This window comes from Mytilus galloprovincialis, chromosome 5, assembly GCF_965363235.1.
Source record: "Mytilus galloprovincialis chromosome 5, xbMytGall1.hap1.1, whole genome shotgun sequence".
Lineage (NCBI taxonomy): Eukaryota > Metazoa > Mollusca > Bivalvia > Mytilida > Mytilidae > Mytilus > Mytilus galloprovincialis.
The window spans coordinates 13446568-13467786 of NC_134842.1; the positions used below are offsets into that span (position 1 = coordinate 13446568).

General features: G+C 32.8%; 1 protein-coding gene and 1 long non-coding RNA gene across 6 annotated transcripts in view; both read left to right on the plus strand.

The window, feature by feature from the left end:
- Positions 1-20907, plus strand: part of LOC143075189 (uncharacterized) — a 38352-nt gene extending 17445 nt beyond the window's left edge. The window contains exons 5-7 of one of the 5 annotated variants that reach the window (XR_012978245.1): positions 3271-3487; positions 14052-14194; positions 18947-20905. This is a non-coding gene — a long non-coding RNA (uncharacterized LOC143075189). The other 4 variants (XR_012978244.1, XR_012978247.1, XR_012978243.1 and 1 more) reach the window with 4 other exon arrangements.
- Positions 1-21219, plus strand: part of LOC143075192 (uncharacterized) — an 80242-nt gene that overhangs the window by 38196 nt on the left and 20827 nt on the right. The gene's annotated exons all lie outside the window — the stretch shown is intronic.

Here is a 21219-nt window from a genome sequence, read left to right on the forward strand (position 1 = left end):
TAGGTAAAAAAATAGGGGTACAGCTGTCAACACCGTGTTATAGTCTTAATCACTATGAAAACAAACAAATATGTAACAAACAAAAAAAGGCACATTAGCAAAAATTAAATACAAGAATACAAAAAATTACCATAGCACAATAACACAATGACGGGATGTATAAGTACAGAGCAACGTCGTATATATCAAAGAAACATAAAAAAGCATATATAGACAAAACACCTTAGCAAAATTGAAAGACAAGAATACAAAATTATCATAGAACAATAACATGAATAACACAATGACGGGATGTCCAGTGTATAAGTACAGAGTCACGTCAAATGGATATAGCCAAAAACAGACTAAACAGTAATAGTAATATTCATAAAGACAACAAAAGAATACTAAAACACGTTATAAAGATGATAAACCATGTCAGTACCTAGAATCTATACTTAAAGACCATCGTGTATTATTTGTGAAGTTGATACGGAATATTTATCAACAAGGTCTTGGTACCTTCCGATGAACATTTTTAGAAAAAGGACAAGACGTTGCTTGACATACCCCTGGTTCATCAACTTTCTACTAAGACATTGGTGACGTTTCACAAAGTCTGAGTAGGAGATGCAAGCTCTTGAATATCGAAGAAGATGGAAAATGTATATCTCATATGCAGTTCAAGTTGGTATATTGCTACTAAAAAATATAAGTTGGGGGAAATTGATAATTTCAAAATTAAAATCGCCTCGTTTGTCATAGATTCTGGTACTGAGATGACCGTGTATGTCAGATTCGAGGTATTAGTCTAAAAATGAGGCGGAGGAAACCGTGTCTGTTGTTTCTTAAATGTCTAGTTCTTGGGGATATATCATTGGAACCCAATCAGAAAAGTTTGGATTGTTAATGGAGGGAACATCATCAATATATCTGAATGTGCTATTAAATGACCTGGCTTCTTTGATCTTCTTGTTTTTGACAAGTGTCTGAAAGAACTCCGATTCATATGAAAAAAAAGAAGAGGTTTTCAAGGAGAGGCGCACAGTTCATTCACATAGGAATGCCGACAATTTGTTGAAAAAAGTCTACCTCTAAATTCAACAAATATGTTGTGAATAAGGAACTCCAACATACTGATCACTTGTTCCTCTGTGTAGCATGTTTAACCTTTTCGTTCCCTATTGACAAAATATGCCGTATGGTATCCCAAAGTAAAACAGTTTTTATGTTGAAAAGCATTGTGGATTATTTCTTTCAGACGGGTTTTCAATTTCACATGAAGAATTGTGGTATACAGGGTTGAAAAATCAAACGTTTTGATAGAACTAATTTTAGAAAAGATCGAGATTGAAAACTATCCAGAAGTTCTTTAGAGTTTTTTAGAATCCACATATGGTTAATACCACTACGCTAGTAAACAGTTTCATAGTATGTTTGATGACCCTCTTTCACTGCGGACAGAACTTTTGTCTATCAAATGGACAATTCTTTAGTCAAACATGCAGTTGAGCCGGCAATGTACCGTTGTTTGTACGGAATTTTGTGAAGCTTAGGTATCAAATACAAACAAGGTAAGTTCTCCGATTTGTTGTTCAATGCAATGTTCATTGAAGTCATAAAGGACTTATGATTCGCCAAAATCTCATCCTTGTCCAATGATATGTTTGTGTATGTAGGATTACCTGAGTGCTAATTTTTCTTATTCTTTTACAAGACACTCGTAGTAACGTCAGCACATTTTGAAGGACGTTTTTCTTCCTATACGGACACTGACGTAAAACTTAGTATAATATACTTGTGGCTTAAACAGTTATTAATAAATAAAACCATTGGAAAGCTTCTTAATATCTTTATGTTTAAGATAGATAAAAAGAGCATCCTTATTATGAAAAAAGCATATATATATATATATATGCTGCGTATAATTCAAGTGTCTTTAGCCCCTCCCACGTAATTTTAAAGCTTTAAACAAGATATCGTCGAGCTCATTGCCTTGTTGTTTTCAAATATAGGTATTGTATCAGTGTCAAATCAAAACTAGGCAAGACAACCAATGTAGTGTTGGTTATGTGATATTAATTCAGACGATTGTAGCTTACCTTTCCGGAGCACCCGAGATCACCCCCAGTTTTTAGTGGGGTTCGTGTTGCTTAGTTTTTGGTTTCCATGTTATGTCTTGGTGTACTATTATTTGTCTGTTTGTTGTTTTCTTATAAAGCCTTGATGTTGTCAGTTTATTTTCCTTCTATGAGTTTGAATGGCCCTCTGGGATCTTTCGCCCCTCTTTTACCAATGTTTAAATATCTTTAAACGATTAGGAAGAGACAAGTCAGAGTAACAAAATTGAACTGATGGAATCATATGAACTCCAAAAAGAACGAGACAAGGCCTTTCGGTCATAAAACTTTCGAGCACGATTTTTGTACTCAGACTTAAGAATCAACCTATCAAAATACTGGATTTTGTGTTTCGAGCACTTATTTTGTACTCGGAGTACTGAGTAAAGTTTTATGACCGAGTGTCCAGGTTCGTCGAAAGAGTAAGCGTTTCCTGCAATGCATGCATCACCTGCCATGAGAATTCATATTAATAACATTAGAAATTGAATATTCTATTCAAACAATTTCAAATACAATATAGAAGTCCTATACCAAATTGCCTATGGAAGAAAGATGGCAAAATTCAGCGAATTACATCGCAGTCATAAGGGAATCGCAGAGACAAATATGCATGAAAAACCGTCAAATTATGGCTAAAATGTTTCCTTAATGAAGATAAAGGTTTTATTTGATATTTGATATTTAAGTTCGAATTTGAATTTACTGCTTAAATCCTGAAAAACACGTTAAAAACAAAAAGAACAGATTTACTACCAAATACAATAATCATATGGTTTTAAAAGAAAGTGCCTTCTGGTATAGATTTTGCGCCCTTTATGGCCTTTTATGAAAATTGAAAATTTAACCATGGAATATCCCAACCAAGAAACAATCCAATCACGTATCAAGGAGCATATTCAGAGCTTCTCGGATCATCGACATTACTGGAATTTCAAACTCTTAATATGAAAACAAAGTTAATAGTATATACCTTTATAATATATCTAACGGTCAACATTTATTTGCATAATTATTTCTATATACAACTACAATAAAACGAGAATAATTTTGATGTTATTTAATCTGATCTATCTGTTTCAATTTGGTTAAAAGTAATTTTAACATGAGTCATGACATGAAGGACACAAAAATCATTAATCTAAAGTACATGTAGTTTATTATATTTTAGGAGTGGACATTAACAGATTCCAAGGATTCAATCAGTTTACATATTTACCGAAATCACCTGACAAACGTGCAATCATTGGCCCATATCGACGGGATGATTTTCCATTTGCTACATACTCTTTTCTTGGTCATGAAATGTTTTTAAAAGTGGTTGAACAGTACTTAAATGCTGGCGTTAAATTTAACACTACATCCTGGGGGCCATGTCTCTTTTTAGGGTAAGTAATATTTCATTTTAAAAAATATGCTTTGTTCAAATAGCTACGTACTTCTTTCGAGTTTTCAATCTGATCAGACTTAGAAAATAGAATTTAAGAAGATTTAAGTTTAAATTAAAAATCCCATGCCTATCATTGCAGAAACAAAACCATAGTTTGAAATTACAAGTAATATCAAAGATAGCAATCAATGTGTATTTATCTATCTGCAAAGCTTGTTATACTTGTAACATAAAATATATGTTCTAATATCATCTGAATGAATTTCCATCCTCAAAAATTTGTAAATGTTCTATAACTAGAATAGAAGAAGTTAAATAAGAAAGAAAAACTCATCAAAGATACCAAGCTTAAAAATTGGTATGCTAAACATTCGTTTCGTCTACAAAAGACCCATCAGTGGCGTTCGAATAAAAACATTTTTAGTGAGTTTAATTGTATCTCTTGACTTTGTTGTAGTCTCATATACGTCTTACCTTTATATCCAAAATCCATTGAAAGTACATGGTTACTGCTTATTCGTGTATGTGACAATTTTTACTTCCGGCTCATAAAAAAAGTAATGCATGATATCATAACACAGATTTTCCTGCACTACATATTAAATATAGTTGTGAATTGAAAATTATATAACTGCAAATTTTAACTTTGAATAACCATCAAATGTATCAATAAAATGATATTTGATATATATGTTAACCAAACAACAACCAATCTACACGAAAAACCAAAAGACACATAGAAGTTATCATACGGATTTTCCCCCAAAAGAAAGCAAGTCAAGCTCTTAATCGTCCAAAGTCTCAAACAATGTGAATAAATTTAACAGAAACTGTTAAAGATTTATAGCACCTGAGATCATCCTCGGGTTTTGTTGGACTTTTGTGTTGCTTAGTCTTTAGTTTTCTTTTTTTCATTAGTTGTCAGTTTATTTTCGAGTTTGGATGTCCCTTTGGTATCTTTCACCTCTATTTTAACATCAGCACCATACTACCTTAGTTCATCTGAAAATGTATTGCTTTAAGAATTTTTGCGTGAAACAAAAAAAAGTTAACTCTTTTATGCGTTAAGCTTACGTTGAAGAATAAAATTGAGAATGGAAATGGGGAATGTGTCAAAGAGACAACAACCCGACCATAGAAAAAACAACAGCAGAAGGTCACTAACAGGTCTTCAATGTAGCGAGACATTCCCGCACCCGGAGGCGTTCTTCAGCTGGCCCCTAAACAAATATATAATACTCCAGTTGTCTATGACTTCATATTCGGCGCCATTCTATTGGGTACCTAAAACTAGATGCATAAATGTTTACCAGGTTTCGATTCATTTCCACGACAAAGAACGCTACATGCTTTGATACAAGTTACTTTCTATTAAGAGGTCAGCTCAGTAAGCACTTTGCTTCACAATGAATGTGAAAATTTTAATTCTTATAAAAACCATGCTCAAACATAGGAATAACAACAACAAAGATATGTTTGACGATATATTTAGAAATATTAGATTTTAATACTTTCATTGCTACGAAGCTCATTTAACATATATTATAGTCTATAAAATTCAAAAATTCGTAATCAAGTTAAAATTTTATGAATTATTTATATTTATTTCAATTATTTATACATACCAGTCAGAAACATACATTTGGATAGATTTCAAAGCAATACTTCTACTGAACTGGAGGCGTATGCTGTATAAATTTCTGTCATCTAAATTGTACCATATGTACAAATGTCTATATAAATAGTACAACACAAAATAATGTTCATCATGAAATCATCATATTTAAAATACTTCCACCAATAACAAATTCTCCAACGCAACTAGCCGAAAAATTTAACATATATACAAATTGTCTAATACATTGACTGACAAAGCCCTCAGATAGAATTCTCCAAATATGGATTCTGAACTCCAATCAGCTGCTTCTAAGATAGAATTTATAGATGCACCTTTGTATAAAGCCCAAGAGGGTCCAATTGCTCTAGTTAAATGTGGCTTGATATTTTTCAATGAAGAATCAGGGTACGCTAATTTAATAAATTGAACGATCCATTTAGAAACAGTTTGTGACGTTACAGGCTTATGTGGTTCACATGTAGAAAGGAATAGTTTTCCCTGTTGGTCTTTATCTAAACTACTTCTAAATTTCTTTGGTTTTTTTCTTTATATTGTAACAAACATGTAACAAGTTCTAACTTTTTATTGTCTGTGAATGCAGGAACAACAATTTTTGAATTTCTATGATTTTGTCGATCCTACTTTGCCAAACCACATCTAATAAATGTAATGCCTTTTTGTTGCATCCTCATACAGGAATGGTTCACTCTGAGAGACTGCAAATCGCTATAGAGATTAGAAAAACAGTTTTAAATGACAAATGTTTCAAATCAATATTTTGAATAGGTACGTTCAAAGGGTTCTTTCTGTAATAGATTTAGAACCAACTGCAAATCCCGTTCCGGTAATATTTTTGAGGTTGGCAGTCTAGATTTAAAAACCCTTTTATAAGTCTTGTTATATATAAATGTTGACCTTCTGCAAGATTATCAACCTGAGGTAAAACATTGAAAAGCATAGACCTGTATCCTGCAATAGTCCTATATTGCAATCCATTTTCAAACAGATAGGCTAAAAAATCTGCTACCTGATCTAAAGTTGCATTAAGGGGGTTAATTTCCCTTGTACCACACCAGCTACAGTACTTTTTGAATTTTGCACTATAGTCTTTCTGGGTTCCTTTCCTCCATGAAGCTAAGAGTAAATTTCTAGCTTCTTGAAAAAAGCCCTCTGCTTGGAACAATCTGTCGATAGAAGCCAAGCAGTCAGACTGAATACCCCCGGGCCCGGATGAAACACTTGGGACCTCGGTTGACAGAGAAGGTCTCAATGTATCTGGAGACTGACTGGGTAATCTATCAATAGTTGAAGTAATTCCGGGAACCCGTGTCTCCTGGGCCACAAAGGAGCTTTCAGGAGAATCTGACACTGGAACTGCCTAATATATTGCAATATCTTGGGTATAAGGCAGATTGGGGGATATGCATAGGCATACATTTTCTCCCAAGATAGTGTCAGGGCATCCAAGGCAAAAGCTTGAGGATGTGGAATCCATGAGCAAAACACTTTCGTCTGACGATTCTCTGCCGAGGCAAATAAATCCATCAGAGGTTGATCCCACAAGAAAAAAAGTTTCTGTACAATTTGAGTGTTCAGTGACTACTCTGTGTGCAGAATTGTTTTCCTGCCCGGGTAATCTGCAATTATGTTTTCTTTCCCATTATATGAGCTGCTTTCAGGGTTATATTGGATTGAATTGCTAAAGTCCAAAGTTCCCAGATGGTTTTGTAACACAACTGAGGTAATTTGGTCCCCCATTGTTTGTTGATGTACTGGACCACTGTTGTGTTGTCTGTTTTATCAGTACAGATTTCCCTATCAGATATTTTAGAAAATGTTTGATTGTAAGCACTACTGCTTCTAATTCCAGGTAATTTATGTGTTTCTTGCTCTCTGAAACATACCATTTCACTTGAAAAATGTTCTTGTCTATTTCACCCCCATAACCTGTTTTTGAAGCATCTTTAGTAATGGTTATACAAGTCGGTTGAGGTCGCAAAGAGCGGCCTTTCAGCGTGTTCGCTGAATTTAACCACCAAATTAGATTAGATTTGAGAAGTTGTGTCACTGGGAATAATATTTTGAACTCTTGACATGCTGGTCTCCCAAAGGAGAAGATGGATTTGAATTGGTCTCATGTACAACCGACAATGGAATTAGTTCTATACATGAGGCCATTATCCCCAGAAGATGAAGAAAATCTAAAGCCGTTACTAGGATTACTTTCATTATTTTTTGAATGGCTAGATTCAACTTGTCTATTCGTTCCTGTGTTGGGAACATTAACCATTTTTCCAGGTCAAACAGTGCCCCGAAATAAATCAATTTCTGACTCGGAACTAGTTTGGATTTTTCTTTGTTCACTATGAACCCTAGTGATACCAAGAGATTGAGACATTCCGCTCCATCTAGATTCGCTTTTTGTTGATTTATTACTTACCAATCGTCCAGATATATTACTAATCTTATATTTTTCGTTCTCAAGTAGGCTGCCACTACGGATACTATTTTTGTAAAGACTCGTGGGGCAGATGTTGGACCGAAGCACAGAGCTTTGAATTGAAATGCTTGATTTTGAAGGTAAAATCTTAGATATTGGCAATGACTTGGAAATATTGGGACATGTAGGTACGTATCGCTCAGGTCGAGCGTTATGGGCCAATCTCCTGGTTTTACTATATTCAAGACTTTGTTCAGTGAATCCACCTTGAAAATTTTTTTCTGAAGATACCCATTGAGCGGTCTCAGATTTATGACTGGTCCCTTCTTCCCATTTTTTTTTGTGGGGGACCAGAAAACATGTGCTGTAAAAACCTGATTGAATTTGTTCTTTCTGAACCGATTCTATTGCATATTTTTCTTTTAAAATATTTACCTCTAAAAATAAAATTTCCATATTCTTTTTAGATACTATTGTTTGTTTTATTCCTTGCCAAATTGGTTTCTTTATGAACTCTAGTTTGTAACCTTTTTCTATTACAGACAAAACCCATTGGTCGTTTGTAATGTTTTTCCAATTTTCTAGAAAAAATCTGAGACGACCCCCTACTGGTATCTTGTTTTGATTTTGAAATAAAATTACCTGTATCTCTGAGTCAGATGGACAGTTTCTTTGGGATACGAAAAGAACCCCAGGAACCGGTACCACTGTTTGATGTCTTGGTATCTTTGTCTTTCTTGCCTTTATTTCCAAAGCCACCTCTCTGTAAAGACTTATGAGACGAATTTAAAGAAGACTGTCTATTAGTATTAAAAGACGGTTTCTTATAATTGTTATTGTTATTATTATAAGTTGAGTTCCCTGTTAACTTTGTTTGTTTATTTGAACAACTATCACAACTATCGTAGTCCAACTTTCTTTTGTTGTTTTTGTGAAATTCGGGTAACAAATCTTCCAATTGTTCCCTTTGCTCTTTCCTTTTCTCAAGTTGTTTTTCAAGACCTTGTCCTAAAACACCATCATCAGAAAGCGGTAAATAAAGTACCTTAGCTTGAATATCATTAAATTATTTATGCCTGCATCTGTTGCAGCACATTTTCTTCTAATCATATGATGAAAGGCTCCAGCTCTAACCACTTGGTCAAGAGATTTGGTTGACATGGCAAAAAAAAACTAATTGACAATTTTCTTCACTAGCATTGTCATTTTCTAAATAACCCAACAAAGTGCCTAAAGCTTGTTGCATGTAAGAAATAGATATAATTCCCATTCTGGAAGCTACCTGTCCAGAATAGGCTAGCTTCTCAATTTGTTTCACAGGTTGAGAAAATAACTGTTTTTGTTTGTCCCAAAGATTTCACAGTTTTATTTGTATGCACACGTTTAATCATAGGTTCAAGCATATCATCTAAACTTGGCACTTGTAATACAGGTAAAGAGTTTTCATGCACAAGGAAACATGATCTATATTATACCTTATATGCAGACAAACGTTCAGGATGTTGAGTTCTCCAAGAGTAAGATAAAATCTTAACTTGAGAATTATCCAAAATCAAACCTACTGACTCATCACTATTGTCACCTGGTAAATCATCTTTAAAAATGTTAGCTAGTCTATCAACTTTATTGAAATTGTTGCCTATAGTGTTAATTTTACCTGAAGAATTTTCATCAACAGTAGATATATTCTGTACACTTGAATTTAAGTATTTAGTAAACCTGTCAGTTTACTTAGAATTACTGTTTTTTTTTTCAAGGAAATGACTACTCACTAATTGAATATCACTCTCTTCATGATCTGAAATCAGACCCAACAGATCTCGTCTCTCTCGACGGTCTAATTGTTAAGATATTTCTGAGCGTTCATAAAAATCTCTTATAATTCTTCTACTTAAAACCTCATTCAAGTTAGGTTCCAGAGGTGTTAATGGTCTACGTTCCCTATGTACAAGTACGTTATCCATTCTCGTAACCTCGTTCTCCTGCGTTGCTCACTCACCAGTATGAGAACTATCTGCACTTTTATTAGCTGTCTGTAGCAGACCAAAATATTTATCAAATCTTTTATCAAAGCTTTCTTCCAAGCTGAAGAGCTTATTTCTATGTCCGCTGTCTTGGACGAGCGTCTCTTTGACTTACTTGTTTTGTTGCCAGTTATGACCATTTTTCCCCGTGTACCTGTACTTTCTGTAATACTAATACCGACAGTATCACTTTCTTCTTCAACTTCTGATATTCTATTCGTTTCTTCCATACATTGTAGTTAAACAATTAAAAGTTTATTGTCAAATGACAAAATAAATGCGGCAGTAAAATATTTACTGACCAAAAGCGAACTGAACGTGTTTTGTACACACCGAAAGATAAACTGAAGCATGGCTACACATCCGATCTGATTCAGGGAATGTTTGAAACAAGATCATATGTGTGTTTGCGAGTTATAAACGTAGTAAAGAAAGATAATCCAAAAGTATGTTTCTGACTGGTAACTATAAATAATTGAAATAAAATTATAAAAATTATGGCGTATCATAATGACAAAACATCAAATAAACTGAGGACTATATTTTTTTCGACGATTCTTATAATGATATAGTCATATGCATTAAATAAAAATATTTAAAACATAGTTATATGATTTACTATATAGTTACTATGGCAACTCAAAGGAGGCAAGTTTTCCAATTCAAATCACTAACAAATTGTTAACAATTGTGAAAGTCTTCTCCGTAAATACGCAACATTGCAGACTTTACTAAACCACAATGACTTAAGGAAAAGTACTCATACGCTATCGTTATAAAATATAATTTGGTAGTCGGCGATTCTAGAAATGTTTTTGAAGTTTTCCAAAAATTTTAATTTTTTCGATTTTATACTTCAAGACCATCATGTATTATTAGTAAAGTTGATACCGAATAATAATCAACAAGGTCTTGGCATCTTCCAATGAACATTTTTAGAGGACGAGACGTTCTGTGACATAACCTTGACTCATTGACTTTCTGCTCAGACGCTGGTGACGTTTTATAAAGTCTTAAGTAGCAGCTGCAAGCTCTTGAAAACCGAATGAGTGGGGAACCGTATATATAGCATCAAGATAAGTTAGAAAAAAAACTCACATTTCTACATCTTAATCAACAAAAGCATAACTTTTCCATAGCAACAGAATAATTACCTTAGCAACAGGATACAATTTTGACTATTTTTTGCTGGTTTTATTTTGGTAAACATGTAGTTAACATTCAATATAAAAAAAAAACAAATAGAAAATAAAGAAAAAAAAACAATATCAGGCTTCATCAACTCAGTAGTTAGTACTTCGGTACTGACATGATTTATAACCAACAATCGAAAATTGCCTGTTTATAAATATTGAAATTATAAAGAAACTAAGGTTTCAACTACCTCAGGCAAAGTTGGCCTTGGCTGGATTTGGCAATTTTTTTGGGGTTATATTTGATTAATAGCTCTTCAACGTTTTCGGTCCTTATAAATCCTTGGCTTTCAAATATTCGGTTTCGAGTGTTCCTGATGAAGGTGAATCCGTAATACGCGTCGGACGCATGAGTCGGACGCATGCGTCGGACGCATGACATTTATAAAGTGTTGTTTTAATTTTTTTCATATTATCTCACTTATATATAACATGTTGCTTTTACGGTAGACTTTGTATGAAAGCCCGTTGACATCAATAATGCCTTTAATTGCTGTGTATGCTTACATAAAATCATGTATCCACAGAACCTTAAAAGAAAATATAGATTTTCAACAATTGTTTGAAAAAAGAATCAACACACAATACCACGAAATAAAGTACACTAGCAACACAACAATATAAAATAAAGGATAAAGCAGTTTGTTATTTATCGTACTCGTCATAAACATGCATGGAATATTTGCCACTGGACTTTGAGCAACCTACATTTCTACATTTAATTATGCTACTTATTTTGCATTATATCGAGGCTGATGGAATTGACTCCACATTATCATCTTAACATCGTCCGTTTAAAGATAAAAGTATTGGCTTACAAGCTGTGGGTATTATGGGAATTACAATTTTTTTAAACATTGGGCAAACGATTTGGTAAGTGACTACATAATAAACAACAATCATAAATAAAAGCATTACCTTAACAAGATTGTCTACAGCCTAAGATTAGTTTAGATAGAAGAAATTAAATTTTATTAATCTAAGATTAAGTCCTTAATATTAAGTCACTCATTCACATAAAATAAATGCCATAGGGGCTAAAAAGTCACACAATTTAGCACAAACCTTCATTTCTATCAGAGATGTGTGAATTGACAATATATCGATCTTAATGACTTGTAATTGCCTAGAATAGAAACGTTACAGAGTTATTAACCACAGTCATTCATACATAAAAAATAAGTTTCGGTATTAGTTTCATTTCAATCCCAGATGTGCATACTAACAATATATAATACTCTGCTTTTGCTATATCTGAATCTTAGTACTGTTATGTATGTGCAAGAAAAACAAATGTAACTTTCTTTAGGATTTCAATGTAAAACTTGGGTCTAATTCATTAAAAAGTTCTTACTTAATCAGAAAGTATATTCACCCATTGTAAAACTACTGCGAACAAATTTTTTCCCACTGATATTCTATTTCATGTTTAGCCCTTTTAGTCGATATGGAAGCAATTTATTATCGAAAATGTTCTTTTTTCCCTAATATATTTACCGGTATGTAAGAACTAAGGTTTTTACATTTTCTGATTTAATAGCTTATATATTTGCATTACCTTTCTACTCATTAAAGTAAAAACATTAGTTGGTTAACAGTATATGTAGCAGTGGCCTCGAGCTGAGGCATATACATGTCATCATGTAAGTTCTGCAACACTGCAATAAAATGATAAAAAGATAATTAAATTAGCAGAATATCAAGAAATAGTTGGGTTTTCCAAGTCAGTCTATGACAAGACCTAGTTTCCGTCATTGTTGTTTTTATATTTGTTTCAAGGAAACGAGTTTTGGCAGATTTCTGTATTGTTCAACTATTTTTGGAAATATCTGTTTTTATTTTTATGTATTGTTACAATCAATCAAAAGAAACTCCATCTATAATCCGTAAACAATTTTTCTAAAACATTTTTTTTGTTTTTTGGATAAGATTGACTTGTGACCTTAAATCAAAAAGGCGTCTTCCCCTTCCATTTATCGTCCATCAGCAGAATTTTGATTGAAGACAGGCAACCATAATGAAACGATTTTTCGAATTTTATATTTATTTTTAGTAACGGTGACCTTCACCCTTGCCCTTTGGACCCCTAAATCAATAGACTTTCTCCTCTCTTTAATTTGTATTAGATCCATTCCAATAAAGCCAGGGATACTTAAGTTACTTTCCATAAATCGGGTCCGACACAAGGACAGGCAGACGGAAAAAACAGTTGCTATATATATATAAACAAAATATATCTAGGTGAGCGACAAAGGCTCTATAAAGGCTCTAGTTCGTTTCTAAATTAGTTAACAAAACGATGACATATAATGTACCTTAAATAAGACAAGATCTGGGACTTTTGACACATGATGACACTGTATTTTACAAAAACACCTATGTACATAGACCTAGGTAAGCGATACGGGCTCTTTATATATCTTTGGGAAAATGAGTGTCATCATCATGTGTCAAAGAACCAGAACTTTTCTTATTCAATGCACATTCTATGTCATTGTTTTACAAAATAATTTAGAAAGGAACTAAGGCTCTAAAGAGCCTGTGTCGCTAACCTAGTTCTATGTGCATAATCAACACTGTACTCTCTCCAACATTGTAGACAAGAACAGAGTTTATGACAACAAAAAAATATTTTTTTTCGTTGATTTTGTATTACTGATCATTTTGTCTGTTTAGTTTTTATTTGTTTTCTTTAGTTTTTTCTCAAAACACAAAAGAGGGTAAAAAAATCCTTATTTAAGGGCAATAACTCCTATGAAGAGTGACATTCTACAACTAGTAACAACATGTATATCGGAAACATTTAACTTGTCTGTTGATCTTGCCTGGCTGATCATTATTGCTATTTAAAGTTTTTATTCATCTATTATAATTTCTATTATATAAGGCAAAATGCAAAAACAATATTTCAAAATCGTCATTACAGAGCAATAACACCATAAGGAGTCGTCGGACATTTTCCTCCATATGGTTTTAAATGTATATCTTGTCTTGGTGATCTTTTTTGCTTTTTTAAGTTTCTATCTATCTATTATAATGTTTTGCAACTTAAAGTTTACCTCCATTTATTATAGTTTTCAAAATAAAAGGAAAAAGTAAAAAAATGGTGAAACTTGTCTTTTAATTGCAATAACTCCTATAAGAAGTCGTCTGACAGTTTTAACGTCATGAACAATTGGTAAAGCTCAACATTCTGAACATTTTTGCTCTGTCAGAATTTCTCTATTTATAACAGTTTTCAAAATAACAGACTAAACTTGCATTTTACCCCTATATTCTATTTTTAGCCATGTCGGCCATCTTGGTTGCCAGGCGGGGTCATCGGACACATTTTAAAAAACTAGATACCCCAATGATGAGTGTGATTAAAATTGGTTAAATTTGGCAAAGCAGTTTTAGAGGAGAAGATTTTTGTAAATAGTTATCAAAGGTACCAAGAATATAATTTAGTACGCCAAACAGAAGACTCATCAGTGACGCTCATATCAAAATAGTTATTAAGCCAAACAAATACAAAGTTGAAGAGCATTGAGGATAAAAAATTCCAAAAAGTTGTGCCAAATACGGCTAAGGTTATCTATCCATGGGATAAGAAAAAGTTAACGACTACGGACGACGAACGCCAAGTGATGAGAAAAGTTTGCTTGACCTTTTGGTCAGGTGAGCTAATAAAAGGGTAAGTAATACGCCTATCTTAAAACAAACTTTAAGTTCATCCAAAGCGTGTTGTGCTCGTACAGTCTCACAAAGCAGATTTTGAGGTGGTATGATGTTAATACTACACGAACGTTTATAAGAATGAAATTATGAATTCTTCTATAATTGAAGGCCTTGTACTCTGCGGAAGTTCAAATAGAAATCTAGTATGTCACTGCCACATCTAAGCTTAATGCTCCGTTCAAAAATTTGACTTGAATTGAAACATGTATTGGCAACCTAAACTACACCAAAAAAAGACATGCAAATATCGTTGCATCTGAGCTTCTACTAAGTGTTCTCCTAATAATCGTTCCGTGTTGTTAACTAGTTCCCTAACTAAAATTAAAACAAAATATGTTATTTACTTTCGTAATAAAGCATATGCAAATAATGGAATTAATTATTTTTTGAGTGCTAAGAAGCCCTATGCGCCAACTTTCTGTTACCGAAAAAAAGGCAACAGTAGTATACCGCTGTTCGAAAGTCATAAATCGATTGAGAGAAAACAAATCCGGGTTACAAACTAAAACCGAGGGAAACACATCAACTGTAAGAGGAAAACAACGAAACAACATAAACACTGAAGTGAATGAAAAACAAACGACAAGGCAACACACACAGAAACAATCTATAAGATAACAACTGCTATTTTCCTGACTTGCTATCGGACAAAAAAAATGATGGGTTGAACCTGGTTTTGTGGCTAGCCGAACCTCGCGCTTTTATTGCAGTGTTAAATATAACACTAAAATGACAACATTACATGACAGGAATACAATACAAATAAATGCAAGAATATTTAGGAGAGAAAAATACACAAATAAACAATACAATAGTACATTTCGACATATTAACTACAGAATAAAAACAAACACGTAAAACGACATAGGACAGCACACAAAAACAGCACAACAGAACCACGAACTGTCTTTCACACGATTGGATCAACACCACAAAAGTAACGTCACAGGTAAATTTCTAAAAATTTGATATAGTTCAAGATCAGGTTTGTAACTATGTCATTTGATCTATTTTATAACAATTACAAGAATTGTGTTAGTAATTTGATAATTAATTGTATTATCTAGCTATGTTGGTATTTCTTCTAAATCAAACTGTAAAACAAATAAATCGTGTACATATAGTTGCTTTAAACTAAAATCCTATAAATGAACTGGGTGATTAATTATCTTTACTTTTACATTCGAATAGAAAATAAAAAAAATTTGAATTACAAACGATAAGACTGTTAACAAAAGCCGACCAGAATTACAAATACAACGTCATAACTAAATATATGAATTTTGGATAAACAAATACCGTGACACGTCTTATAGCAATGCGAATTCACACTCAGCAAACCAGTGATATTCGGAAATAGGTCATGTTCGTTACTTAAAAGAACAGACGATGTAAATGGTAAACCACAATATAAGACGTGGTAAAAATGTTAGTTTAGACACAGACCATATCGTATGGATCAACCAATTCGTGATGGTGTCCATGACATTTACGGAGTGTCATTTTTAATCTTTCCTCCTCATCACTTTGTTGGAGCAGTTTCTGCGTAAGGAGCACACTCATGTATATAGTGTAAACATGCACGAGCATAACGTATCAACTGAGCTATGTAAATAAAGGCAACAGTAGTATACCGCTGTTCAAAACTCATAAATCCATGGACAAAAAACAAAATCGGGGTAACAAACTAAAACCGAGGGAAACGCATTAAATATAAGAGAAGAACAACGACATAACACTAAAATGTAACACACATAGACAAATCACACGAGAATAACAAATATAACATATATATATATATATATATAACATCAAAACCAAATACATGAATTTGGGATAGACAAGTACCGTGACATGTCTTATCGCAATGTGAATTTACACTCAAAAATAGGAGAAAACAAACGACACAACGTTATAATGTAATACACACAGAAACGAACTATAATATAAATAAAGGCAACAGTAGTATACCGCTGTTCAAAACTCATAAATCTATGGACAAAAAACAAAATCGGGGTAACAAACTAAAACCGAGGGAAACGCATTAAATATAAGAGGAGAACAACGACATAACACTAAAATGTAACACACATAGACAAAATCCCACGAGAATAACAAATATAACATATATATATAACATCAAAACCAAATACATGAATTTGGGATAGACAAGTACCGTGACACGTCTTATCGCAATGAGAATTTACACTCAAAATTAAGAGAAAACAAACGACACAACGTTATAATGTAATACACACAGAAACGAACTATAATATAACAATGGCCATATTCCTGACTTGGTACAGGGCATTTATAACAATGGCCATATTCCTGACTTGGTACAGGGCATTTTTAAAGGAAAAAATCGTGGGTTGAACCTGGTTTTGTGGCATGCCAAACCTCGCACTTTTATGGCCATGTGAAATATAACATCAAAATGACAACACAGGACTACAATATAAATAAATTGGAGAACACAATTGACAAAGAATCACACGAACAACAGCCAACAATTGCAAGCCGTACTAAACCTGAACGTTTGTAAATCTCGAAAATGTCAAAGTCGTTGCAAGTTCTTCTGTTAGTGACACAAGAGGAGCCAATACCCGTAAACAATTCCGTGCTTTATCCTTTGACACAAAGCTGAGAGAAATGGAAACACCAATTGGTACACGAATATGGAATACAAATCGTATATACTACCATATACCATATTTTCAAAAGAAAAGAGTTTGTTTGCACTTTCCTGTCATTTTAATGAAAAATCTCAATGGTTACTGACCGTGCCTCTTAACATTTCGACGTCCCATTACGAGTATACACATTCAAAACATCCCACTGATGCATCACATTCTATGGAACAATATAAGAATAAGGAGATAAAGTATGATTGCCAATGAGATAGTAATCCACCAGACACCAAAGGTTGAGGATGTACATAAAGATCAGCGTACGACCTTTATTTTTAAAATGTTTCAATAAAAGTTCAGAAGTCCATGTAGAACGAAATGAAGTGCATGTTACAACTGTTTCATTATTCGTGCAAATGTATTCATATCCTAGAATAATTCAAATCAAAATACTTTAATAATTAACAGGATTTTCGGAGGAAATATCGGTAATTGATTTGGGGATGTATGGCGGGCGGGCGAACGGGCGGGCGGGGGTGGTTAGGGGTGAGCGGCTGCCCAACAGTTTCCGTTCATTAACATGCAAACGCTTTCACGATTTCTTTTCATATTTGGATATGTTGTTTCCTGTGACTAAATGAAGGTCAAGTTCAATTTTCACGATTTTAGCTTCTCTCGTTTTTGAGTTTTCGAATTTTTAGAAGTCCATATATATACTTATTATATGATTGAGTTATTTCGTTTGAACAGAAATTGTGAGTTGCAAATATCGTTTTCATTAGATCATAATCTATTTGTTTTATTAAAATATATATTTTATTACATTACATTGTGTAGATAAAATTGATGACATTGATAGATAAGTTGAAGATCTATATTGGTTTGTGACAAATGAAACTATTAATTAGTGTTTTTAAATAATTTTTACCTGTTAATAGATAACAAAACATCTGGTAAATATCTTATCCATATTATCACACAATTATTATTGCAGTGACAGATTTATTTGAAAACTTGCTGTTTCCTAAGTGTTATGATAAGATCTATAGGACAGTATAAATAAAGTTTGAAATTAACTGTTCATTATTAGACATTTTGAAGATAATTACAGATCAGTTTTATAGATTTTTAATAGATATTGTATTAATGATAAATGACATTGTGGATTTTTCTTCATCTTTTCTTTTATAAATTGTTTGAAGAATTTTGTGGTTGGTTTGTTTGTTATTCTGTATAAACTAATTTTCTGAATGCTATATATATATTTAGGAGCAAACTCCTTTAAAAATAAGCTTAGTTTGTCTTTTAATAAACATATCTTTAGATTTCTGATTATGGGCCTAGTTTTCAAGATGGTCCAAATCGGGGTCCAAAATTACACTGAGTTTGATTTCAACATAAATTGAATATATATAGGGTTCTTTGAAAAGCTGAATCTAAACCTGTATTTATTTTCATTATTAATTAGATAATACCCCATTGAGGTCCAAGGGGTCCTAAATTAAACTTTTGTTTGATTTCATCAACAATTCAAAAATTGAATTCTTGGGGTTCTTTGCTATGCTTATGAAAACAATGTTATTAGATTTTGGATATTGGACCATAAAAGGTAAATTTCCGATTTCAAATTTTTCAGTTCTTTGACCAAATTCATTTTGTGTCAGTAACCTATACTGTGTCAAATATTTAATCACAATCCAAATTCAGAGCTGTTTGAAGCCTAAATGTTGTGACCATACTTGCTCAGCTGTTCAGTCTTTGACCTCTAAAGGAAAATGTTGTTTTCTGTCACTCTTACAGCTCTTGTTTTTACTTTATTTTTTATATTTTAGGAGAGGTAAGGTTTATACGAAATTATCAAATCCTCTAGGAATTACTGTGCCGTGGTTTTTATGTACTGCAGCTATAATGTTACTACAACATGGTGTGGATCCGAAATGGTATAAGATTGGTGATGTCTTACATCAATTACAGGAACACTTCAGGTTCTATCGGTTCTTTCATGGTGATTATAACTGTATTGAAGAAGAGACATTTTTAACAACATTTTTGGCTGCTGGGTATGATCTAACCGTATCTGATATGAACTGCTGTAAAGAATATTTTGATAGAAGTAACACGGACATTTTTAAAATAATGCACGATTATAGTAGACCGTCAAGTTTAAAGCACCTTGTTCGAGCGAAAATTCGGAACCACATCAGATCCGTAAATATGGACACATCTGTATTTCCGGTAATTGACAAGTTAACACTTCCTACGATTCTTCAAGATTTTTTAAAACTATATGACGTTAGTCCCTCCGATATGACATCAATGATTTGCTATAAAGACAGCCCAATAAATCGGCATTGAGTAACAAATGCTATTTAATTCATTTCATTACTCTTCATTACTCATCAAACCTGACATATTTTTTTAATGTGCATGCAATGTAGATTGTTTTAGATAAATAACGTACTTGTGATGGTCCTTTTAATTCGGTTGACAGTAATGACACTTCCACAAAATCTTATCAAACATAATTTAATCAAATGGTATTTTGAAAAATCTGATTGAAGATTTATTTTAATCCTTCTCCTGTAATGAAAAGGTAAATATGCTAGATATACTTACTGGAACTATGATAAGATGTTGTCCTTGACAAAATTAACTTACGTTTCCGCATTAAAGAATATCGAAAGGTTTTAAGTATTCATATAGAAACCAATTGTGCCCCTTTAATAGCAGACTTGTTTCTGCCAGTATGAATCCCAGTGTATGACCTAACTCAGTATAGATTTTTCTAATTATATGGAAACTTACAAAAGGGACTTACTTTAACTGTTTTTTTTTTTGTGGCCTTCTATTTGTTTTGATTCGAGCGGCACTGATGAGTCTTATCTCGAAATGGATATTTCAGTTTCCCAAAGGAAAAAAAAACCCAAAACATTATCCTACTAAAGAGACGATTTTTCGTTCCCTGTTGTTTCTATATATAACTGGTAAATTATTAAGTATTAGATTTCGTTACCATGAATCTCTTCAAACTAAATTCTTTCATAAATACAAAGTTTGGAATTTGGCCATACCTGTAGAAATATCATATCCTAAATGTGATTGTGATGGTTATAGAGCACATTAAATTAAATACGATCAATGTTAACTTATTGATCCTTTGACAAAACTAATAAGTGAATAATATCATAATTAAACACTGTAGTGAGATATTTAAATATGTTTTTTATCGTTACTAACATTGCTTTTTTTTCAAATTGCTTTACGTTCATGGTCCTACATCACAACAACATTACAATCACATTTAAGATATGATATTTCTACAGGTACGGCCAAACGTCCAAACTTTGTATTTATGAAAGAATTTAGTTTGAAGAGATTTGTGGTATCGATTTGCTCGTGTATGCAACAACGTATTTGATTTCAACGAAAGACATCTCTGTATTACTGAACCAGGTGCTCCGCAGGGCGCAGCTTTATACGACCGCAGAGGTCGAACCCTGAAGACATTTTCTTTTTATTTATGAAATCTGAAATGAGAAAAATTTACCCCCCTTTTTTTCACATCCCCGTTTCCCTTTTTCCAAAACTGATATCAATTAAAATTTCTAATGGAGTTTGCAACAATAACTACTCTTTTAAATACATCATAAAATATTTAAATGTAAAATAAAGTGCTTGTTATCACTGAATGGTAAAGATTGGTTGGTAGTAAAAGTGAATATGAGCTAAGGCTCCGTGTTGAAGGCCGTACTTTAACCTATAATGGTTTACTTTTTAAATTGTTATTTGTATGGAGAGTTGTCTCATTGGCACTCACACCACATCTTCCTATATCTATATACATTGTTTATTGTATAAAACAATAAAAAAAAACCTCATCAGCAACATTTTATATTGGCAAATTTCCAATGAAGTTATTTACATAAATTTATTGGCAAATAAAAATAGAAAATGACATCATAGTCATGTCTGGCAACTTTCCAACATATATTATCAACTACTATTCTATACAAAGAAAGATAACTCCAATTGAAAATTAATTGCTATTGCACAATATTGTGCAATTAGATATTTCTTGCTATTGTGCAATACTGTGCAATTGAAA